Consider the following 25,777-nt stretch of genomic DNA (forward strand, 5'->3'; position numbering starts at 1 on the left):
TCTGGTCTCCTGGTTCTGTTAATATACAGTGTAAATAGTAATACATTTTACAAACTATAAACACTGAAATTGGTACTTCCTACACTTAGTCTGGTGCTTCCTCCAGATTTTGAAACAAAAAAGTCATGGACTCAGTTTGGGATACTGAAGTTATTCCCGTCAGATACATTCTGAAGCTGGATGGACTCCTTCAAAGAGAGCAAGGGTGTTCTATTTTGTTTCTGTTCTCAACTGACTGTGTTTCATATTGCACAAGTTTTCTAGGGTGCTCTAGCAAAATGCCACAGACTGGGTGGTTGAGACAACAGAAATGTATTGTCTCACAGTGCTGGAGACTGGAAATCTGAGATAAAGGTGTCAGCGAGACTGGTCCCTTCTGGGGGCTGTGAGGGAGAATCTGTGCCACGCCTCCCTCCTGGCTTCTGGTGGTTTGCTGGCCATCTTCAGGGTTTCCTGGCTTGTAAGGGCATCTTCTCCATCTCTGCCGTCATCCTCACATGATGTTCTCCCTGTGCCTGTGTCCAAATTGCCCCTTTTTGTAAGGACACCAGTCCTGTTGGATGAGGGGCCCAGCCTACTCCAGCATGACCTCCTGTTAACTCATTAACTCAGTCAAGACCCTATTTCCAAATGAAGAATGCTACAGTAGAATACAGTCTGAGCTATTGGGGGTTGGGGCTTACCTGAATGAATTTTGGAAGACACAATTCAACCCTTAACACATACCATTACAATTAATAAACATTTTCTAGTCCACGTCTAATCACTGATTTTACAATAAGCAGTGATTTTGTAAATCAGTGATTTTGATCTTGTGTTTGGACCAAAATATAGTACAAATCAAACACAATTGGCGTGAGTACATTTAATAAGTGAAGTCTTGACCGTTTTTGTATTGCCAAGCTCCAAAAAGCAGTCTGATTGTTTACGTGCTTGGAGGGTCCATTTATTTCTAATCATCCTGGCTTAACTTCATTTAAAGAATAAATTGTTTTTAAACTTATGCAAGCAGTTGTTATTCCCTGATGGCAGGTGAAATCTCTAAACACTTTTTAAACCTTTTCATCAAATAGTAATTTCATTTTAACCCAAAAATACCTTTTGATTTTCTTTCTTAAAACATGACCATGATGCATAGTCAATCAGAATAAACCAAAGTATTTATTAATTAGAGCTGTATTGATTTCTACTCTAGGTAAACTGACTTCCTCCAAAATCTAGTATGTTTCATGTTTCAAGAATTAATTTATTAATTTATAAACTCTGCTGCACCGTCATTTAGTCATAGTGGATTGAAGTCACCAGCTGTTAAGACAGTCATGATTGTAAATGGCAGATGGCATCCAGTGGCTCACTGTTGTTTGTGCCTCTTGGTACTCATTTCCCTGAAGCTCCAAGTTTAGCCATGAGGCAGTGATAACTGTCAGTTGGAGTCTCAGAGCTTATGCGTCATTTATTCCCAAGGCAAGGCACTAAAAAGCTATAGCTTGGGCTGTAGCATTTGCCAACTTGTATCTCTGCCATTTAAAACGTGCTCAGAGCCAGGCACAGTGGCTCACACCTGTAATCCCAACACTTTGGGAGGCCACTCTGCTGGATCACCTGAGGGCAGGAGTTCGAGACCAGTATGGCCAACATGGTGAAACCTCATCTCTACTAAAAATACAAAAATTACCCGGATGTGGTGGCACATACCTATAATCCCAGCTTCTTGGGAGGCTGAGGCAGGAGAATCGCTTGAACCTGAGAGGCAGAGCTTGCAGTGAGTAGAGATCACACCATTGCACCACATTTAAAATTTGAAAGGAAAAGAAATCTTCAGTATGAATGCCCCTTTTTGTTATTTTCCAAACCATTGCATCTTACTTTTCCTTTCATTCAATGCTAACTTATTCACCAACACTTTTCAAGAATGTGTTTACATGAAATCAGAGTGAGGATGTTAAGTGACCCAAGACTGCAGATAACTTTGGAACTGCTTCAGTGTAAATCAGAGTGAGTCATCCTGCCTCAGTTATACAGAATGAGCAGCTCTGATGGACAGAACTTGGGAAAGGTAACACAGAGCAGCAAAGGGATATTCCCCAAACTTAATTTCTGTTTGAGAACAAAAATATTGGGAAATTATCCATCTTCAACTTACCATGTTCTTATTGTGTAATTTGATTTTAATGCTGGAGGATTTACCATTGTTTATACAGTGTGATCTTCAATGAAATTTTACCCCTTATGTCCAACTTTTGGTTCAGATTATATCTAAATTAATAGATTAATAATAATAATAATGAGTGTTATTATTATTATTTTTGAGACAGAGTCTCACTCTGTCACCCAGACTGGGCTGCACCCAGTGCAGTGGCATGATCTTGGCTCACGGCAACTTCTGCCTTCCGGATTCAAGTGATTCTCCTGCCTCAGCCTTCTGGGCTGGGACTACAGGCCCGTACCACCATGCCTGGCTAATTTTTTGTATTTTTTGTAGAGACGGGGTTTCACCATGTTGGCCAGGATGGTCTCGATCTCCTGACCTCGTGATCCACTTGCCTCGGCCTCCCAAAGTGCTATTAATAATTATTTTTAAATGTAGTGAAGCAGCATAGATCAGTATGATTCCTGACTATGGAAAAGAATTTATTTGGGCAAGAATTACTGTTACATCTATTACTTGTGTAAATGAATTGATTTCCACCTATGCCATAACAATGTATCTCACAGGCAGCAACTAAGCTGGAGTTGCAGGAGCTTTCTTGTCTGCCACCGCCCTCAGCCTCCGTTCCCCATTGCTGGTGCCCCTGGTACAGTCTGTTCTTTTCACAGTTTGCAATGGGAACTTCTCCATGTCCCTTCTTGAGGGGCCTGCTCATCTTCACCTCTATACAGCCCACAAACTTCTCGCCTGTATCTCTCCTGGTACAGTAGCCACAGTAGCCATGCTATAAACCAAGATGGATGCTGATCAGTTACTCAGGCTAGAAGCTTCAAAACCTTGAAACAGGTTTGAGAAGAGAGCCACACAATTAGAATCATACTTTAGAAGAGTCAGTCAGTCCTCATCTTTACCTGAGCAGCGTTACATAGTACAATGCTTATTATAAAAAGGCCAGTTGAATCAAACAGCTTTGCAAGGCAGAAAAAAACTTCTATTTTGTTTAAAATTAGCTAAACTTTGTAAGGGGCTACAGGAAGGTTTATGCATTTAGCTCAATGAATGCAATATATCAAGAAAGGCGTGTATTTCTATAAGCAAATATTTGTGTCCCTTCTCAGACATATCATTCAACCTTGATAATGAATTACAATCATTTGTACTACTTTAACGCCTTCCAGGTGCTGTAAGATAGGTACAATAATTAGTCCTAATAGTTTTGCATTTCCAGCATATCCTGTTTTCTAACCTGTCACTTCATCCAGCATACATGAATATGAATAAGGATTCAAGTGAACTACATGTCCCTTGGAATCTAATTTGGGAAACCACTTCTAGAAGGCCCCTTCTCATCTGGCCTCCCACAACCCCACACTATTCATTTAATGCCTTTTCTTGAAATTCACATAGTGCTGTCTGCTAAATGTGACACCTTATTTATTACACTCTAATGTAATCATCTGGGTGCCTTGCCCAGCTAGAACACAGCCCCATAGTTGCTGGAACCCTCTTGTTCGTTCTTTCACTCACTTCTCATCGCCTTGAGCAGGACTTACCTGTTATGTATGCTATGGTGAATAAAGACTAAGGAGATATGTTAACTCTTCATCCAGCACCTTATCTTTTGCTTCTCTGCATACCCATATTTCATGCTTTGATTTTTTTCTGCAACTCTAGTCTTTAAAGATTTACCTGTCAACGTAAGAAGCACATTGATTGGATAGGATATTTCCTGGCAATGTAATGTGGAATCATGTGGTTGAAAGGGACGCTGTAGTTCCACCTGTTCTTCTCCAAGAATTGCAGCAAAACATTTACAACCTCATCTGCAGCCATTTTTAAGGAAATTTAATAAAGAGGTGTGAAGAGCACCTGAGAGCAGCCAAGATCCCAAGACAAAGTAGAAACTTACCTACTGAAACTACAAATAAAAATGAAATGTAAATATATCTTTCTATATATGGGCCATTTTCTTGCTCAATCTCTTTGTACCTGCGGGTGGAAGGAAAGGAGAATGGGACTGGATTGAAAGACAGCAATTGTAGATTTTTTCTGACATATGAAATAAATTGCAAATGTTAAGTGTTGTAATAACATGCTTGCAGCCATCTATGTTATTAAGACAGTACTTAATGAGTTTTGAAACAAGTACTCCCCACAGTATTACTACTATTCTTTACTTATATGTGGTAGACATTTTCAAAAAGTCATCATATCTGATTGCCTTTTATGCTGCTGTTCTTTACACATTTGAAATCGTGCTTTTCTAGATGAATACAATCAATCAAAATACAATTACATTGCTTGAGGTACTATTTCAAGAAGTTTCTCTAATGACATGACTCAGTGATTTCTTAAAGGTTAGAAAAACATTTTGTTAATGGAGAAAACTAGAAGTTCACCTTCTCTTGGAAATAAAGGTTGAATTTTAACTGAGTAACTTTGCACAGCCATATCATATTATTGAAATGTATTAGGTGGTAGATTTCTATAGTTGCAGTTCTTTAAAAAAAAAAAAAAAAGAACTTTTTTCCATTGCCTTATTTTTTTACAAAATGAGAGATTCCTCAGATGGATAACCTTCAGCAGTGCAGCCTGAGGGCCATACTTAGCAAGTGGAACTAGGTGCCTTGGGTCAGCATTGTCCTGTGTTAAGGGGAAGTGGTAGTTTCTAAGACTTTTGTAGTTTTCCTAAAATTGCTTTGGGCTCCATGTTACCTAAGGTTGGAGAACAAGTTCTGAAGCTGGATACAGGCAGGTTTCATCACAGCTCTACCACTCAGTATCAGGGTGAGCTCGGAACAATTTAACTCCTGGAAACCTTAGTTTCTTCAGGATTGTGTGGATTAAATGAGAAGATAGATGTAAAGCGCTTAGCATATTCTGATGCTCTGTTGGCTCAATTTTTATTGCATTCAAAAGGATAGTTGAAGTCAGACACAGTGGCTTACACCTGTAATCCCAGATGGGGAACATTGCTTGAGCCCAGAAGGTCAAGTCTGCGTTGAGCCATGATCACACCACTACACTCCAGCCTGGGCAACAGAGTGAAACCTTGTCTCAAAACGAATGAATGAATGAATGAATGAATGAATGAATGAATTTTTTTTTATTTTTATTTTTATTTTATTTTTTTGAGACGGAGTTTCGCTCGTTACCCAGGCTGGAGTGCAATGGCGCGATCTCGGCTCACCGCAACCTCCGCCTCCTGGGTTCAGGCAATTCTCCTGCCTCAGCCTCCTGAGTAGCTGGGATTACAGGCACATGCCACCATGCCCAGCTAATTTTTTGTATTTTTAGTAGAGACGGGGTTTCACCATGTTGACCAGGATGGTCTCGATCTCTTGACCTCATGATCCACCCAACTCGGCCTCCCAAATTGCTGGGATTACAGGTGTGAGCCACCGCGCCCAGCCATGAATGAATTCTTTAAAAAGGATAGTTGATTTATTTTTCAGAACTTTATTTTTCCTATATACAGATGCCTTTTTCAACTTTGAATGTCTCTGCAAAGCTTGGGAATTTGATTGTTGCCCCATTATAAGTAAATACACTGTTGTAGTCCATTGAATTAGAACAAAAGTGTCCACTGAATTTGAATTCCATCCCATCACTACTTTTCACTTTGCAGGCTTTCAATCTGCATTAATTTCAGTTTCTTTATTTTAGTTAAATAAAACCAGTTCCCTAATATCACAGTTCAAATCTTAGTTACCATAGTATATTAACTATAATTAGATAAAGTGCAAGCCTCATAATTAGGTCTTCATTCCCCAAAACACTCTGTAAATAGCAGGGGTTATTTACAGATAATAACATGATCAATGACCAATCATGCCCCTTCTTTCCCTGTCAGTGATGGGTCTGTGCACATTTGTTACTCAGTTTTCACACAGACAGGAAAGATTGTCCTTGTGTTGCCTCCCCCCAATGGTGATAACTCACGTAGAATTTTACAAAAATAGCTTTAAAAGATGGAATTCATCAACAAAGATGGAAACACAGCAGGGCAATGAAAAGTGATAACAAATGTAGTCAAATTAGAATCAAGCATATGTAAAAGAAATAGCTGGCGGTGGGGATGTTGACACTTCTGGCACTCTAGATGATGTTTCAGGAGACTCTAGAAACGCTGACAGGAACCCAGGAAAGGTGGACTCAACATAAATGAGGAATGGGGTTTTGACAGAAAGGACAGTGATGTCTTAGGGGACATGATGTCATCAAAAAGCTTTCCATTAATGGAGTTCTCAGAAAGCACAAAGGAGAAAATGTTAGAAGCTGACCTCAACTTAAGGGCAATTGGCCAAGCATGAAAAAGATGCTCACATCGTATCGTATACTATGTGATGGGATGAAGAAGTCACACACCCATTCGGAGTACTCTTGATACATTTTTAAAACTGGAAAACTGAAAGTCTAAAAGCTCAGTGTGTTTGTATTGTAGAGTGTTTTCTAGCATTCATTTCCATATACATTTATAACTGATGATAAGAGAGTTTTAACACTTTCACAAAAAGTTTTAAAAGGTCACAGAAGAGCCATACTTTTTGCCATTGATTATTAAGTACTCATTGCATGGTTTTGGGTTATATAGTTATTTGTACAGTCATAACCTCAGAAAGCAGGGACTGGCGTAGTAAAAAAAAGAAAAAGTCAAACCAATACTGTTGCCATCTGGATTTTATATTACCGAAAAATTAGTTAACACAATCTCCTTAATGTTATCAACAGTTTCAAGTACTTTCCCAGCCTGTTAAAGGCAATTTAGTAATAGATATCTTACTGATTATAGAACTTGACTTTCTAATATTTGCTATTTTTAATTTTCAAAAAGTCCTGAAATTAAATATTCAAACTCATATATTTATGGTACTTTTAGTGGAATGTTTTTGCAATGTAAAAGTTTTTTGTTGTTGTTCTTTTCATTTTAAAAGAAGGCCCTCCAGGATTCTCCATCAGCAAACAGCCAAGCCACCGCATTATACATAACAAATTTTAGTGACAGTTCTAGTCCCTTGGGGGTGAGAAATAAAGTCTCGTTTGCTCATTTAAGTCAACAAGCTGTGGGATTTATTGTGTATTTCATAGTAAACACACAGAATGTTTTGATTTTTAAAAGTCTAAAATAATTGAAACTGTCTTGTGTCATTGAACCCTATAATAAATACCTATAATTGAAAACCTCAAAATTGGTTGGTTTTGAAAGATGTTAGTATAATGCATAATAATAAGCGCCTCTGGATTATTTTTAATGCATCAGATCCTGTGCTATGATCTGTGTAAGAGAAAGGAGCCCTGATTACAGTTTTGGAGAATGTTCCCAGTGCCCCCAGCATGCCCACGGTGGATACCACATCATTATGCTGTGCTCTGAGGGACCTCATTCTGACAACATGCTTGGTTACATACAGTAATGAAAAGCCTTGTTTGGGAAACATTTGTGCTTTTAAATATTGGTTTCATCATGTCCAGGGAATGAAGCTGATTTAAACATAGCTCACAGTAAATCTGAGAGTGGAAAGTTTGATTTTACCCATTACTCCTTCTAAATTTTTATTAATGTAACTTCCCAAACTATTGTGTAGCAGAGAAACTGGTTGAATTTGTTCTTCCAGGGAAAAAGGGTCCTCTTTATAGCATGAATTTCTATGAAGTTTTTCATGTAATATATTTTGTCCTTTGTATTCATCACCTTTACAACGAAAAACTTATAAAGTTCTTACTCTAAAACATTTTGTCTGAGCCCGGGGTGAAGATTACTATAAGGAATGATTGAGCAACAAGATGCCTGTGATAGTCAAGGAAAAAGTCAAAATGTTGATTCTGAAGACCCTTTGCTAATTCTCAAATTCTGGTTGTTTTTATTTTCATCCATAAACAAGGGCAATTTCAGGAATAGGAAGAAGGAGGAACACGGAGCCTCAGCCAGCATTGACATGGGTGATACCTTCAGAATGTTTATAGGAGCACAAAAAGCCTGGTGTCACTTGCTGGCAGGCCTTAACTTCAGATTTGACCTTAAACAACACATAGAACCTCTCCTTTGGCTCGAATCCCATGTGAGGCTTCCCGCCATATTCAGGTAAATGGATGGCTTGGATCGAGGCTGCTCCTGACCTCAAATAGTAGACCAGCCCCCATGGCTTTCCTGGCCTGGTCTCCTCAGCTCTGGAGGGTGGCCTGAAAGCTCCAGATGATTCCAGGAGTACAGCCTGCTCCATGACAGGCCTCAGGTAACGGCTCCTACTCCTCCTGTCTCACCTGGTGGTGGTGAATTCCCCACACTTAATGGGTCATGACTGGGCTCAGACTGTCCTTTTGCTCAGAGGGCTTGTCCCTTCTCTCACTTTTCCATTTTGTGAACCACAGTGAAAATGTTGAGAATTCATTCCCGTACTTCCCAGGAGCTGCATTCCTACTTCACCGGGGTTCTGGAAATAATTTATTTTCAACTGTGGTTCCTCCTGTTTGTTGGGTGCCCTTTATGTGCAAGGCACTATCTCAACCCACCCAACAACCCTATTCAACCCTATTTAGTACAGATTCTAATTGGTGAAGAAATTCAACTTAGTAAACAGAGGAATTTGGATTGAAACGCCTTTCCTTTTTTACCTCTTACAGCACATCACGCGTTGTGTCATTGTTTGCCTGCTTCGTTTCTGTCTTCCGTACTAGACTAGGAACTCTTCTGTGTCTTATCTGTTAATGACTTCCACTCCCATCCCAAGCATCCCCATGCTTGGCCCACAGCCCTTGTTACATAAATGTTTATCTTGCAGGACCAATGAGTGAATGAATGGAAGTTTAAGTCAATTACCAACCGGTTACAGAGTAAGAACAGAGGCCGCAAGAAAGATGAAAATCCAATTTTACGAATTTAACATAATATTTACAAGAATAATTTTTTGCTGTACAAATTTGGCCATGGTGAGAATCTATGTAAATATAACTCGTAAAGACTCCAGGACTTAATTTACTTTTTAGTCTTAAAGGAAAGGCACAGTAGCTGTTTTTGTGAGTGGCACAGAAAAGTGTTTCTGTTTCCTATGATACTAATCCTGCACAAGTTTTTTCTTTTGGTTACTGTCTAGGGGTATATGAGGGAAGTGTGGGGAGGAAGGTTTGTTGGTGTTCCCTTGGCTTATACTCCTCCCCAAAGCTGTGCTCCACTGGCACAGCCGAAGAGGGACAGACAGGAAAACGAGGTCAGGAATCCTGGACAGCAGAAAGGTGCCTGGGATACCCATGGGGGATCCAAAGGGCCAGCAGGCATTCCCAGCGACATCAGAAACATGAAAGGTTGTAGGGTGGCCAGAGCCATCAGCCTGCCAAAATCGTGGACTCAGACTAAATAGCATCCTGCTGCCTTCCCATCATTAACCTGCCCTTTTATGCAATTGATTTATTGTGGGAGAAAACAGTTCACTGTGAGTTATTCAGTGATTACTTACTCAGAAGCTGTAGAGTGGCTCAGCGACAGGGACAAATGAAAATCCAGAACATCATGTTCTTTAAGTTTACTACGATGATTCTTCTCTTCCATCACTTTCTATAAGCAACACAATGGGGACAGAATTCCCTGAAAAACTAAGATACAGGACACCACAAAGGCCTGAAGCTTCCGTCCAAAAGAAGTAATCTGGGTTGGAGCTAGTGGGGATTAAGCCTGCTCTTGATTTCGGACTCATTTTTTATATTTGGACTGTTTAAAATTACTTATCCAAGATCCTCCAAGGCAGATGATTATATTATCATACTCATTTGTTGGGGAGAGTAGGGAGTTGTAATTATTAGTCTAATTTGCCCCAAACCAGAAAGTACTACTAAATTCTATGATTAGAAAAAGGAGAAGGAAATCTGAGTTTATATGGAAAAGTATTTACTTATGATATTATTCTGCATTTTAAATAGTACAGAAGAAAAAGGAAAGAATCTAGTTAAGATGCTTAAAATTTGAATTTCTTCTTTGGAGAATCTATGACTAAAATGCCTCAGAATGTGTTATGATCATATTTGAAAAAGTAAAATATTATACTGATTTATGTATAGTGAAATCTAGTTGAGCTTTAAGTAAAAGTGATAGTATTTCAAAGATACTTTACCCGGTAGCATTCTTTTTTTTTTGAGTTGTACTCTCACTCTGTTGCCCGGGCTGGAGTGCAGTGGCGTGATCTCAGCTCACTGCAACCTCCACCTCCCAAAAAGTTTAAAGTTTAAAATTAGTATCTTCAGCTGGGCACTGTGGCTCATTCCTGGGGTTCCGGCACCTTGGGAGGCCAAGGCGGATAGATCACCTGAGGACAGGATTTGAGACAAGCCTGGCCAATGTATAGTGAAACCCCATCTGTACTAAAAAAAAAAAAAATAGAAAAATTCACTGGGTGTGGTGGAGCATGCCTATAGTCCCAGCTACTTGGGAAGCTGAGGCAGGAGAATTGCTTGAACGTGGGAGGCAGAGGTTGCAGTGAGCCAAGATTGTGCCACTGCACTCCAGCATGGGTGACTGAGCAAGACTCCATATCTCAAAAAATAAAATAAATAAAAATAAAACATAAATTAGTATCTTCACATCAACAGCTTACCTAATAATTTTTACAAACATGCTCCACCTTATATTTGTTTGGAAAATCAAGACTTCTGAAGTCTGGACCATCACAGGCTTTACCTTGAGCATTCGTCTGTAGCATTAGTAACAGCCCCAGCTCGTCCTGCAGCTGAACTTCACCTGTGTGGTGATTTGACTTTTGCACAGTGCAAGGTGATGGTCAGGGTCCCCTGGACCACACCCCTGGGCTCTCCTGGGGTTTGTCACCCACTTTGCTGGAGTACAGCTTGGCCCCATCTGATCCTGTTCCATATGAGTGCTGGTTCTCATCAATAGCCTCTAGGAGTACTTTTTTTAACAATATATTCTTAAGATTCCTAAAGGAAATATATCTGGGTTTATTATTTTAAGGTATCTTCTAAAGTTTTCTGCATAAGTGTCTTAGTCCACTTGGGCTGCTGTAATAAAATACCATACCCTTGAGTAGCTTAAATTATGGACATTTGTTTGCCGTAGTGCTGAGGCTGAAAAGTCCAAGACCAAGATGCCAACAGATTTGGTGTCTACTGAAGCCCCACTTCTGGGCGCACAGATGGACATCTTTTCACTGTGTCCTGAAGTGGTGGAAGGAAAGAACTCTTTTCTCTTCAGCCTTACAAGGACACCATTCCCATTCATGGGGGTGGGGCTCTGCCCTCATGATTTAATCACTTCCCAAAGATCTTGCCCTTTATTTAAATTTTATCAGTTTATAATGAAAATTCTACATATGATTACCTTATTCCTGCATGTTTTCAGTTGTTTCTTCCTTGTGTTTGCCCTTTCTCGTGCCTGCTTGGTGAGAATTGGCTTTCTGTCCAAGCATCTTTTTTCAGTCTCTGTTCAGTTCTAGCCTAGAAGTAGCACCTTGCTGGAGTGAATGCCCATGTGGACAGTTGTGCCATTATCCTTTTCCCACTGCACCTGCTCAGCGTAGATGACATATTTCTTCCTGTAAACCTGGACTGCCTTGCCAGTTTGCTGACATTTATAGTGTCCTCACACAGCCTGAACTTCATCATCCTTTCAGATGAGCATGGATCGAACATTGGACTTCTGTGTCAGCTCTTTGGAAACAGGGGAAGACATATCTTCCTGTGAATGTGGAAAGGTGCCTTGAAATGCCTTTTTGTGGTTCTTGCTTCCATCAAAAGTCACAAAGGGATTAAACTTCATTTTTGCCGCTACCACTTCAGCAATAGCCACAAAAGGGAAGACCTTCTTTCTCTTAATACTCTCACATTGAGGATTAGGTTTCAACATATGAATTTGGGGGACACACATTCAGACCACAGTGGTAAAGAAATAAATCTCTGACTGGGAGTGATTCATTAATAAAGAAGTGTCTGCTGGGCCCAGATTTTTAATGGCACTTCATAGGTTTTCATTTCTCTAGTTGCTTTAGATTCATGTCTTAGCTAAAACTTCATAAAGCAAGGAAAGAAGATAAATGGCAGAGGAGAGCATAAGTGACTTCTTGGTATTACATCATGCCTTAAAAGTCTATGCTCACTTACAGTTCTTTGTCTCTTTATTTTGGTAATCTGTGTTTTAAAGTAACTCACTGCCCTGCCATTGTCATCTGCACATTTGATAGGTCTGCTCTAGCTTAACCTCTGGGTCTTTAATGAGTATGCCCTGTCTCTTAAAAGAAAGAAAAATCATTCAATGGCTAATATTTGTACAGGGAGATACTATTTTCCCAGACATTTATATGATGTGAAACAGAATCAGAAGTCTTGATAGATCTGTCCATGACTTGCCCCCTGTCTATGGGAAGGGCTTTTATTGGTCTGAGAGGGTTACTATGAGAAGCCACAGTTGCTATTCCTCAATAATAAAATAGATTGATATTAAATAATTATTTATTCTGGTAATGATATAAGAACAAATAATGTATTTCCGTGAATTCTCAGAATTTTTTTTTTAAAAGCTGTAGTTATATAACACTCAGAAATCTATGCTGGCTTTCCCAAGTATATTCACCCTACCCTGGGTGTCATCGTCTCAGCCAGCCTCATGCTGACCTCAGTAGCTATGTGATCTTGAAATTGCTGCTCCAGGTTCACCTCTCTTGAATCCCAGGCATTCTATGTAAGGCTTATTTTTCTGGACTCAAACAGCAAAGGGGAGTTCCCTTCTCAATTACCTGAACACGTTGGGGAGGATTTAGACATCTCTGCTGGCAACAAGGTGAGAGACCAAACTACTAGGTGAAGGGACAAGGGTTGAATATCAATGTGAGCACTAGACCCTGTTCTAAATGTGTCCCATGTGGAAATTCATTTAATTCTGACAATAATCCTAGGAGGCTAGCAATATGTTATCTCTTTTTGAAGATGAGGAAACTGAGACCCAGAGAATTTGAGTAGCTGCTGAAGGACATTCAGCTAGTCATACAGAGCATTTAAACCCAGCAGGTTGTCTCAGCTCCGTGTTGTATTGCCCTCTGATGAAAGGCAGCAAGGGAGATGGTCTTCACTGGAATCAGACCTCTAGAATTCCTGAGTGCTTTGGGGTCACCAGTCCTCTCTATTGGAAAGTTGTGGGTTTTTTTTTTTAATTCATAACTGGATCACTGTAAATTATAGGCAAATCCACTTTCTGCAGAATATGTGACTCATCTTGACTAACACTATTTTCCAAAATATCTCATTGCTCATCAGCTTGTGCCCACCCAATGCCCCACCCTGGCCAATATCTTAAAGACTACTTTCCTGGCTCAATTTTCATTTTCTTTAGAATGACAAAAAGTAATTCCTTTTGAATATACTTTGTGCAACTAAAAAATGCTATTAATACACTGTCTTCCCCAGACAATGAATTCTATACACAGCACCGGTGGACGTGAGCATATACACACATACGCATGCACACACGCATGCACGCATGCACGCGCACACGCGCACACACACACAGACATACACTAGCCAAAAGCAGAGCTTGAGTGTTTTTTTATTATTTATTTATTCATTTATTTTGAGACATTTTCTCTCTTTGTCACCCAGACTGGAGTACAGTGGCATGATCTCCGCTCACTGCAACCTCCGCCTCCCAGGTTCAATCAATTCTTGTGCCTCAGCCTCCCAAGTAGCTGAGACTATAGGCCTGTGCCACCATGTCTAGCTAATTTTTGTATTTTTAGTAGAGACAGGGTTTCACCATGTTGGCCAAGCTGGTCTTGAACTCCTGGTGTCAAGTGATCCACTGGCCTTTGCTTCCCAAAGTTCTGGGATTACAGCTGAGTCTTGAAGTATATACGAGCATCCTGGGACTTTTGCTCATCCTCGGCCTTTATCTTCCAGACTTCAGTGCTGTACAGCAGATGGCTACTGATCCAGTGTACCTTATTCAGGTGTTGAGAAATGTATTATGCTGAGCATAACTTAGGCTAGGAAGAAACTTTTTATTCCAGATAAAAAGTAGTATTAGCAGAGGTAGAATAGCGTAGTGATGATAACCTGGGATTTAGAAGGCAGAGGAAAGCCTGGATCGGAGTCCTAGCTCAGCCACTTGGAAGCATTTTGAACTCTGGCCGATTTGTTGGCTTGTTTAACGGGATATTTGTAAACACTGTGTACCAGGTCCGGTTCTAGGCTCTGGGAAGGCAGAACACAAAACAGATCAAGGCTACTTAAATACCAGTATGGAAGACATAAATAAATAAATGCCTGGTAACCAACTGGCTGCACTTTTAAAATATATTCAGAAAACAACCAGATTTCTCCACTGCCATCACAGTTTAAACCCCTCATCGCAGTAGCCTGTTAACTGGTTCCTGCTTCTGTTCTGCCGTTCTGCAATCCGTTTCCAACAGAGCATTCAGAAAGCTCCTTCTAACCCATGAGTCTGAGCCCTCTCTCCTGGGCACAAAACCTCACAGTAGAGTCCCATTCTCCTTGAAGACAGCCGTGGTCCTTGACACGTTGTGTCCATTAGCTCCACCTCCTTCCTCCCATGCCAGCATACCTGTGTCTCCAGGCCTCTGCACTGGTCTTTCCCCCTCATCGCTGTTGTTACTCCTTTATCTCCTTCATGACTCGGTATCCCCTTCTCAATGAAACTTTTCTTGTTTGGCAGACAGAATAATGCCTGAATAAGGAAGGACCTAACCCACCTGTTTCATCTACAAATATGCCAACCCTAATATTCAGACCAGATATATTTCTTAATACTTTTAAGTCTTCTGTAACTCATCAGTGGAATAAGCTTATTTTGAAGTGTTTGGGAGTCCTATTCCTTCCAGACACTGAAACTTGAATGTGTCATGATAGTAAACCAAGAGATGGTAAATGAATGAACATTTAGTCTTCAGGAAGAGATAAGAAAAGACAAGTAAATTACCTTATTTGTTTTTGTCCAAAATATATTTCATTTAAGGCTTATAATTCTCAATTCTCGAGGCTGGAGAACAGATTGTAGAGCTTCAGGAATGGTTTAACTCAAAACCATTTCAAGCTTCTTAATGTGATGCATACAGCATTTGGGGACTGCCTCCAGGAGCATAAGCCTAGCTGGTCCCTCAAGACCTAAAGAAAAGCAAGTGAGAAGGTGAATGCAATTCTCAGGATCTGATGGGATGGCTGAAAGCAAAGAGCCTCTATTGTGGCAGGTTTATTTTACAGCATTTTTGTGCTGCTCTGTCCAGAATCCCTTAACCAATGTGAGGGAAAAGTCAATGTTAGGTAAACCAATTAGGGAATCTCAGTGAGGTATTTTCTCAGAGACCAATAAAGCAGAAGCTAGCAGAGCTACCTGAGAAGGGCTGATGTGATTCAATGTGGCACTTTCTTGGTGGCAGCTGGACACAGATATGAAAACAAAGAGTACTTTGTTCGAGTTTACGCCCCAGTGGGATGATCCATGAACCAGTATTTGAGAAAAGAGTCAGAAGAAAATTCTGCAGAAAAGGCTGCAGAATCCTCAGCTTTGCCAAATAAACACAGAGCGACAGAACTACTGCCAAAAGCAGGGGTGGCAAATTTGGGGGAGGCCTTAACCTCTCAGCACCTCGATTTCTTCCTTGGCTGCATGGTATTCATGAGAAGCATCTATAGTGAAGCCAGCCTGCGTTGTTCAAATTCCAGCTCCATCTCTCTCTAGCTAAGGTAGAGCAAGTGATTTCTTGGGTAAAGTACTGAACGTCTTGGCATCCTGGGGCCTCATTTACTTCATTTGTAAAATAAAGGGTAGTGATAGCCCCTGTCTCATAGAGTTAGTATGTTCATATTTGCAAAACTCCTTAGAGCAGTTCTGGCACATAGTAAGCACGATCTGAATGCTATTTCTATAATTATTATTAGTATGTAGTATGTGCCTAATGACTATGTATATTAATAAACAGTCTATAAGCAGAAGGTATTTTTGCAATTTATTTAATTTGCATTAAACTTCATAGAGAGTTCTCTGTTAAACTCTTTCAGAAAACTAAAGGACATTACATACAGGACAGCATGTGTAAAATTTAAATTTAAAAGTATCTATCTATCTAGATAATTATGCAATAGTGTCAAATCTCAGTTTCCAGAAAGTATCAGAGAGATTCTAGAGTAAGATCTTTGGATGCAAAAAAGATAAATCCTGTGTTCACAAATGTCATTAGCTTTAAGTTTAGCCTTAAGTTTTAAAAATGTTTACCCCGTTGTCATTAATCTCTTCATTGATAATAATGCTATTTCCAAGGGACCTAATTCAAAATGTTTCTTCTCTCTTTTCTCCTCTCTCCACTGACCTTGTTCGGTGACATTACTTTTCAGACATTTGATGAATGAGCATGTTCTGTCCTGGAAATGCCAACGCAGATTGATAACGCCAGGGAGCAAGCCTCAGTCAGATCTTAAGAGCCAGAAAGCTCTGCAGATTTACTAACCATGAGAATGGAAACTAGCCACATTCCAGGACATTCAGATTTCACTCTTCCCATCCCAAAATGGGTGATATTTCTTGAAGCAGGTGGGGGAAACCAAATTTCAGATCAGATCTGGGTGCTTACCGGAAGATTAGCAGTGGGAAGTTTCTTCAGACTAGCTTAAGTAGAAAGCCTCATTGCAGATGCTTGCTTCTGGGGTGGGGGGGCATGCTATCTGGGGCCGAACGGCTTCCAAAGTGGCTGCACTAAGGAGACTGTTTAGCCTCAACACATTCACGTTTTTAGTTACAAAGAAGCAGCACACCTTGTAAGCAGCATCAGTTGTGAGCATCTTCCAGGCCACTTATGGGTTAAAAAACTCCAAAAATCCCCCTTTGAAACTGTAAAAGTTTGAAAAGTGCCTCCAGCACTGTAATGGGATGAGGCAGGATGAGCCTCCTCCTTCTTAGAGACACAACTTCAGATGTTATTTTGCAGCAGCTTGGGGAACACTATTTCTCTTCACTACCCTGAAACAGATAGTGCAGTCCTCATAAGTTGAAAAGCTACTCAACCGCATTCGTGCTGCTGGCCTTGCAATCTCATTTTTAGATTCTTGTTTTAACGTTACCTACAGACATTATTCTTACATGTTACTTTGAGCATTCAGAATTAAAATTATTCATGATTTTCTGAAGAAATGAGATAATGGCATCCTTTAGAAACCAAAAAACAAACACTCTGAAATGTGCCTGTTCACTTGCCCCTTACTTGGGGTGGCTCGCCTGAAATCCAGAACGGAGCCAACCAAAGCAGGCAGCGTTCCTGAAGAAAGTTCGTGCGCATGCCCTCCCTTTTCTGCTCTCTTAACTTATTTTCTCTTAATTTGAGTTTACAGGGTGGCTTAGTTCGAGCTGCTGTAACAAAATACTTCGGACTGGGTGATTTATAAACAACAGAAGTTTATTGCTCAGTTCTGGAGGCGGGAAAGTCCAAGTTCAAGGCGTCAGCAGATTTAGTGTCTGGTGAGGGCTCATTCCTCATAGATGGTGACTTCTTGCTGTGTCCTTGAGGGGAAGGGACAAGCACATCCTCTCAAGCCTCTTTTATAAAAGGATACTAATCCCATTCATGAGACTGATGCCCTCATGATCTAATCACCACCTAAAGGCTACACTTTTTAAAACTATTGCACTGGAGGTTAGGTTTCAACATATGAATTTTGTGGGGGACACATCTAGACGATACTGGGGGAAATAGTGGTATGTAAATTTCTCACTGACTGAAGATCTAACATTCCAATAACTTGGTTCTACTTGCAAGGGTACTTATAGTCTTGTTGCAGTCACTATAGGGTATATCCAGACCCCTCTGATAGCTTTGATTCTTCGCACTGACCTGTCTGCAGAGATTCCTCAGGGGTGTACTGCTTCCCAGGCTGGCCTGTGAAAGACAGTAGGTGACCACTCTGGTTGCTGCAGCCCTTTGGTAGTTACTGCACCCGGCATCCTGCTAAGCACTCTGTGTGGGTTATCTCCTACATTCTCAGTGACCTGGTAAGGCTGGTTATGATCATCCCTCCTTTACTATGGAGAAAACCAAGACTCAGATTTGGATAAATAACCTGCTTCTGAGAAATGTAGCCAGTAAGCCACAGAGCCCAGGGCCAAGCCAAGGTCCTTCCGACTTCCAAATTCATACTTTAAGTCAACATTTGTACATCTCAGAATTGTGTCCTAGACTCAGTGACTCTGAGGGCACCTTCCCCAAGGGCACATGGTTTCTAACTAGAGTGAGGAAATATGAACCACATGACTGGAGCATATTTACAGAAGATAGGCAAACTATGTTTGCACATAAATATTTTATCATTATTTCAAATACCTGATCCATAGCCTACAGCTTTCTTAATGAGATTGCTTTAGGAAACCTTCTTTATGTGGAAAGAGGGTTTTTCATCTTCCTGATCTAGCCCCTCTCATCTGAATTATCCACTTTTTCATCTCCCCGGTCTAGCCCCTCTCATCTGAATTATCTACTTTTTCATCTCCCTGGTCTAGCCTCTCTCATCTGAATTATCCTGAACTGTGGCATGCTGAGGAATAACGGAGAATGTAGGAATAAGAGAATAACTCCACTAACAACCATTATCTACTGGAAGAAATTCCGGGCAAGGCACTTCAGGAAGTGCCTCTGGTATTTCAACAGGTGAACATCTTTCTGTGTAATTTATTTTTGTGTTGGAACACGAACTTACAGATTGCTGGATCCCATCCCAGAAGTGGCTATCCCTCCACTGCAGATAAGAATAAGAGCTCTGAGGGTGGGACTGCCAGCCCATATTGTTGAAATTTTGATTTATTACCCAAGAGTTGTGTTCTAAAGAATCCCTCATTTAAGGTACATGTTTCTGGGATCCATGAAATTCCCAAGGTGAAGAAACAAGAATGGATGTAACTGGGCTAGATCGAAGACTGGGAGAATAGGTGATAGTTATTGAAAAGCCTGGCAGGGTGGGGGCTGACATCGAAATCCCCCGAAGCCCACTCCCTCTCAGCCAACATCCAAGCAAGGTAGAGTATCCCCATAAGAAACCTGGGAGAAACATGCTGCTCCCCTTCAGTTACACCCTTTGTTCTTTCAGTCATTTAAATATTTGATTATACAGGGATACAAGGGTGAGTGATGTCTTCTGGAGCTTGCTTAGTTACAGTGCAGGAGACAGAGAGTAAATGTAGATTTTAGTTAGTGGCAAGTTCATGCAGAAAAATTGGCCCTGTGATAGGATGAAGCAGGATGAGCCTACGGGTACTGTGTGGCTCCAGGGCTGGGGAGGTGCCATGCAAACAGGAAAGCCAGAGGCCCATTGATCTTTGTTGTCCACAGGCACCACTGCAGATGCAGCTTCAGTGGTCTCACTGATAGAACAGCATATTAATGCATTTGATGTATTCTCCTGTGGGTCTCAGAAGTCGAGTAGAGCTCATCAAAGTAAAGTATTTGTGTTTCAGCCAATATTAGTTTCCCAGATTCCAAGCACCCATATGAGAATGCTTCATTTAGTAAGTTTTGAATCCATAAGATTTACTCTGTAGTGTATGGAAAACCTGTAGTAATATTTTAAACTTATTTTTAAATTGTCTTTCCCCTTGAATTGCCCGATGGATATGCCAGATGGCAGAAATTATATAAAGTTGGGAGTCTTTATAATTAGTTTACTTTTTAAGTTAATTTTATTATGACAATCAATATAGCTACACATTCTGCATACTATCCTGTAACCATGCCTCTTTGGTTATAGACAAAGTCCTTTTTTATAGAGTTAATGACCTCCCTTTTGTCTTTTGCCTTATTTTTTAATATACCTGGAGTCAGATTATTTTCCCACCTGCTCCAGCATTTCTGCCATATGCCTTTGCATAATATTTCATGTGTGCTCATACAGACCTCTTTCCTGGATCTCTATTCCAGGGTCATTTCTGGGCCAGTTGCTCTCTAAGCTGCTCCAACAGCTGCTGTGCTGTGACTTCTCATCAACAGAATGTGGGAACCGCCTTGGGCTGCCATTCTGGATGGAATCCCCTCTTTTCTTGGATCTCTTATCTTTTTCTTTGTAGGTTTATTCTCTCACCTTACTGAAGCACATCCTCTGTAAGCCTCCTAAGTAAAGGTGCCTAGGATCTCTGCATACCACAAGTATCTTTATTCTTTTGAATCTCTGCATACCACAAGTATTGTTATTGTAACCTTTTCCTTGAAGAAGGACCTTCTGAGCATAAAACTGTAGGTTAATAATTATTGTCTCTTAAAAATCATTTCCCTCAATTCTGAAGACATTAAATGTTCTTTTTAAGTACAGTGCCATTTGGATTGCTGAATGTGCCCTGATTTTTCTCTAGTAGCTTTTAAAGATCCTCTCTTTGTCCCTCATGCTCTGGACTTTTACAGAAATTTACCTCACTGTGGATTTTTGTTTCTTTTTTCTCTGGATACTCCAGCCTTAGGTACTTGTATCCCTTCATCAGACTAACTTTTTGATGTTATTATTTCTTAATTATTTCTTAATGCCTTCATCTGACTAACTTCTTGATATTATTTCTTAATTTTGATATTATTTCTTAATTATTTCTTAATCCCTTCATCTGACTTTTTGATATTATTTCTTAATTTTGATATTATTTCTTATTTCTTAATCCCTTCATCTGACTAACTTTTTGATATTATTTCTTAATTTTGATATTATTTCTTAATTATTTCTTAATCCCTTCATCTGACTAACTTTTTGATATTATTTCTTAATTTTGATATTATTTCTTAATTATTTCTTAATCCCTTCATCTGACTAACTTTTTGATATTATTTCTTATTTCAATTTCTCCCCTTCGGTATCTTCTATTCCCCTTGCTTATAACTGTTATTACTTGCGCACTGAGTCTGCTGGGATGAATCCTCTAATTGTTATTATCTTTTCTTTCTAATTTTCTAACTTTTGTCATTTTACTTTCTAGGAGACTTCCTTGACATTTCTTCAAACCTACCTATTGAATCTTTAAATTTTAATTATTTATTTAATTTCCAAAGCTTATTTTTGCCTCTTTCTGTTGTTGGGTTTTTTTAAAGAGCATTTGCTTTTTATTTTAGGACTACAAAAACTTCACTTATTTCTGTATTTTATTTCCTAGGCCATTTGAAGTTCTCTGCAAATGTCCTTGGCATATCTTGTTTTCCTTCAGGTCGCTTTTGTTCTGTTTGATTATTTGAATAGTCTGTGGCTTTCATGTTAGAAGTTTGGCTGCCCATTACCACTTAAAAGGGAGTTCCTAAAAATCAGAGTGGAATCTCCGTGTGTGGAGGCGGGAGTTGCTGATGATGGAGAGTGCTGTATGAAATCATATGCAGAGCTGACTTTTTCCGAATTAGAAACCCTAACTTCAGCAGGCGTCTCCTCCAGATCATACCTTCCCAGGACTGATCAGTTTCTTTAGAGGGAAAAATAATTCCTTCCTGGAAAATGTCCTGTGTCCTGCTCCTGGCCTTGTGAGAGCTCAGCAGAGCGAGGAGATAAAGGTCCCACCCTCTGAAGACTCCCTTTATCCTAGTCCTCCTGCTGTCAGCCTGCTTTGGCCTGCCAAGGACCCCCTGGGTGCTGGCAGAGGTGGCAGGTAGTGGGGGCTTGCCTCACTGCCATATTAGGGTGGGGATTTCAGGACCCCACCACTACTCTATTTGGTGCTTCACAGGCTCTGTCTTTTCAGCTTTGTTTCTGAGCCCACACTCTGGGCCTCTCCTGCCCCTCGGGTCCTGCTCTTTGGGGAGTGGTCCCAGGCAAATGCACTCACTTCTTCTTGGAATCTTCCTCAGACACTTCGCGTGATTGCCACTGTCCTGGTGAGGTTAGTATGAACTCATCTGTACACTTTGTATCTCTCTTGTTCTTTCTGCTCTTTACATTATTTTCATTTTAACAGGGATTTGGAAATGAAAAGAGATAAACAAAAGAAATCTTGCTACCATTCTGAACCAAAAGTAACAACATTAAGGTTACTTTTTAATCACTCACTTCGTGTAATTTCACATTATTGAAATGATAGCAGTCAGACTGTTTATCTAATATTCTGTGTATGATGCTATAGTCTCCAGAACCCCTTGTGCAGAAAATGCTAAATTCTGTAATACATGAACATGATATGGTTAAGGTTTTATACAGATAGTAATTATAAATTATTTGACTAAGCATGACTTCTGCTTTATAAATACTCATCGGGCAAAAGTCTGTCAGCTATGCCAGACTTGTTTTCATAGCTGTCGTGATTTAGATTCTGAGGTACCCTTCCCTGCTGCACACACTTCCTTTGGAAGACAGAATAAAAGCAGATTTCTGAGTTAATTAAGAGTGTTTGTGACAGGGATTCAGTTTTGTTCTATTTATATAGAAAATGTGTTTTCAGATTCTTTACAAATGCAGAGGATAAGAAATCCATGTAGGACAAAGGTCTTCTTAATTTTATGTCTTCTTTTGTATCTCTGCTAGCCCACTTTATGCTGTTTCCCTTTTATCCGTTTCTGATTATTTGATAAAAGTGTCAACCTAGTGAAGAAGACAAAGCAGAATGCCAGGTTTCCCATTAACATCTTACTGTTCAATAGGTTGAATTAGGATTGACCTCTATTTTACAAATTAGAGGCCACATATACTGCCAAAACATTGAGTACTGGATTCGTTGGGTTACTTAGTCAACCCACTGTAAAATGATTTGTACTAGAGGGAGCTCTTGTCCCTAATGACAATGAAATTGTGAAACCCTCAGCTTCCTTGGTAACAAAGCACAGCAGACCATTGCTAAGAGGGGTTCTAGTGGATCATTTCTTGGGTTGCACTGTCTACCAGAAATACGTCCATCTCAAAGCAAACAGATGGAACAGCCTCGTTACAAATAGAGATTGGGATTCCATATTATGCGCACAGGCAACTTTTTTCACTTGACCTTTTCATTATCCTTGTACTCAGTCCTTAAATCCCAGAAATGCTGTCATAACCCATACTCTAGTGATGTATGGGAAGAGAGATGGAAGATAGGAAGGCACATCCTAAACATGCCTGTGCATTTTTGGGAGATGCTGTAGGATGAGAAAGCCCCCGTTTGCATCACTAATCCTAGAACTGATTTGCACATTTAGGTGGAATGCAAACTTGGAAGCATTGCTGTTTTTAAAACTTTTCCCTTCACTCTACACACATCTCTGTTTAAATAGTCATGTAAAATGTAGAATTCATGAAGGAGACTTGGGAAATGTCAACTATGGTATCTCTGATGCTAGTTCTTCTAAATAGATTGCATGATAATGGGGAGTTGTTTTTTTGATTGCATTTTAGGTTTGAGGCTACATGTGCAGAACATGCAAGATAGTTGCATAGGTACACACGTGACAGTGTGATTTGCTGCCTTCCTCCCCTTCACCTATATCTGGCATTTCTCCCATGCTATCTCTTCCCAACTTCCCACCCCCCACTGTCCCTCACCTATTCCCCGCAACAGACCCCAGTGTGTAGTGCTCCCCTCCCTGTGTCCATTTGTTCTCATTGTTCAATACCCACCTGTGAGTATGAACATGCGGGATTTCGTTTTCTGTTCTTGCGTCAGTTTGCTGAGAATGATGTTCTCCAGGTTCATCCATGTCCCTACAAAGGACACGAATTCATCGTATTTGATTGCTGCATAATATTCCATGGTGTATATGTGCCACATTTTCCCTGTCCAGTCTATCATCGATGGGCATTTGGGTTGATTCCAGGTCTTTGCTATTGTAAACAGTGCTGCAATGAACATTCGTGTGCATGTGTCCTTATAGTAGAACAATTTATAATCCTTTGGATATATACCCAGTAATGGGATTGCTGGGTCAAATGGAATTTCTATTTTTAGGTCCTTGAGGAGTCGCCACACTGTCTTCCACAATGGTTGAACTAATTTACACTCCCACCAGCAGTGTAAAAGTGTTCCTATTTCTCCACATCCTCTCCAGCATCTGTTGTCTCCAGATTTTTTAATGATCACCATTCTAACTGGCAAGATGGTATCTCAATATGGTTTGATTTGCATTTCTCTAATGACCAGTGGATAATGGGGAGTTTTTAAAGAAAAATAGTTCTTTCTATGTTCGGTAGACTAAGATGTCTGCTTTGCTCCAAATCTTTGTTCTTTGGTGCTGATTTTTTTAAAATCTCTTACCAAAATATAACTTTTAAAGCACTTCAGTTTACAGTAAGAAATCATTTAAATCTAGAATTGTTCTGTTTGGATTATTATAATTTGTACATGAAAATATTATTGAGGCCAGGTGGCTCATGCTTGTAATTCCAGCACTTTGGGAGGCCAGGGTGGTGGATCAGCTTGAGCCCAGGAGTTCGAGATCAGTATGGGCAACATGCCAAGACCCCTTCTCTACAAAAATATAAAAATTAGCTGGCTGTGGTGGTGCATGCCTGTAGCCCCAGCTATTCGGAGGGCTAAGGCAGGAGGATCACTTGAGACTGGGGAGTCAAGGCTACAGTGAGCCGTGGTCTTGCCACTGCACTCCAGCCTGAGTGACAGAGAAAGAAAAAAAAATTATTGAGAAACTCTTTCAAAGAATCCTATTAACGTGTTAAATTTCTTTTGTTTCTATCTCATCTTCTCAATCTACCTTCAATTTAGTATCTTCATAGACATGAATCATTTCATATGATTGTACCTTATTGCCTTCAGTACTATTTAAATAACGTATTTTAATCCATGGCATATTCTGAACCATAATAATGGAAAAAGACTTTTTGTTCAAAAAGAGACTTCATTTTAAAGTTTTGGGACAATTTAGGAGACAGTCTCATTTTTCTGATTTTGAGGCCAAAGTTTGACCCTAGGTTATTTTCCCAATATTAAAATAGGAGAAATGTAAGAACCTGTTTCTCCATATAAAATATCTTACAACCTGAGACACATGACAACTTACATTGTGATTTAACCTCTTGTGTTGTTTTATAAAATCATGATTGTTCCTTTATTTGGGAAGCAGATTATGGTTCTCTCTCTCTCCTTCGACTGTTTCCTTTAAACTTTTTACTTTGAAATTATAGATCCACAGGAAGTTAAAAAGATGGTTGAAGTCTCATGTGTCACCCCGTACACTCCCATTGTCTTTTATAATTTTAGTACAGTATCAGGAAGTTGACCTTGTGTATATAGTTCATTTTATCACTTGTATAGATTTGTGTAGCCACCACCACAATCAGGATCCTATTCTGTACCACAGAGATCTTGTGCTGCACAGGCATCCTCATGACTCCTCATCCTTATCTCCTGACAACCACTACATCTGTTCTCCATCCTTCTGATTTTGAGAATGTTATATAAATGGAATCTTGCAGTATGTGACGTGTGACATTGGCTTTTTTTCATGCAGCAGTTCTTCAAATACATCCCAGTCATTGAATGCCTCAATAGTTCCTTCCTTTTCATTGCTGAGTACCAGTCCTTGTATGGATAGACCATAGTTTAGTTAATCATTTGCCCATTAAGAGACATTTTGGTTGCTTCTAGTTTGGGGCTATTACAAGTAAAGTTGCTCTGAACAACTGTGTCTAGTGTTTGTGTGGATATAGTTTTCATTTCTCTGGAACAAGTGCCTAGGAGTGCAGTTCCTGGGTTCTGTGGTAAGT

The 25,777-nt window shown here is 40.0% G+C and overlaps 1 protein-coding gene across 12 annotated transcripts in view; it reads left to right on the forward strand.

The window, feature by feature from the left end:
- Nucleotides 1–25,777, forward strand: part of FAM110B (family with sequence similarity 110 member B) — a 147,191-nt gene that overhangs the window by 98,397 nt on the left and 23,017 nt on the right. Inside the window, exon 4 of one of the 12 annotated variants that reach the window (XM_078353563.1) lies at nt 18,642–18,789. The exons of the other annotated variants lie outside the window; for them this stretch is intronic. The gene's annotated coding sequence lies outside the window, so the exon portion shown is untranslated. The remainder of the gene's footprint in view (nt 1–18,641; nt 18,790–25,777) is intronic. 12 annotated transcript variants of the gene reach the window in all.

This window comes from Callithrix jacchus, chromosome 16, assembly GCF_049354715.1.
Source record: "Callithrix jacchus isolate 240 chromosome 16, calJac240_pri, whole genome shotgun sequence".
NCBI classification, from domain to species: Eukaryota; Metazoa; Chordata; class Mammalia; order Primates; family Cebidae; genus Callithrix; species Callithrix jacchus.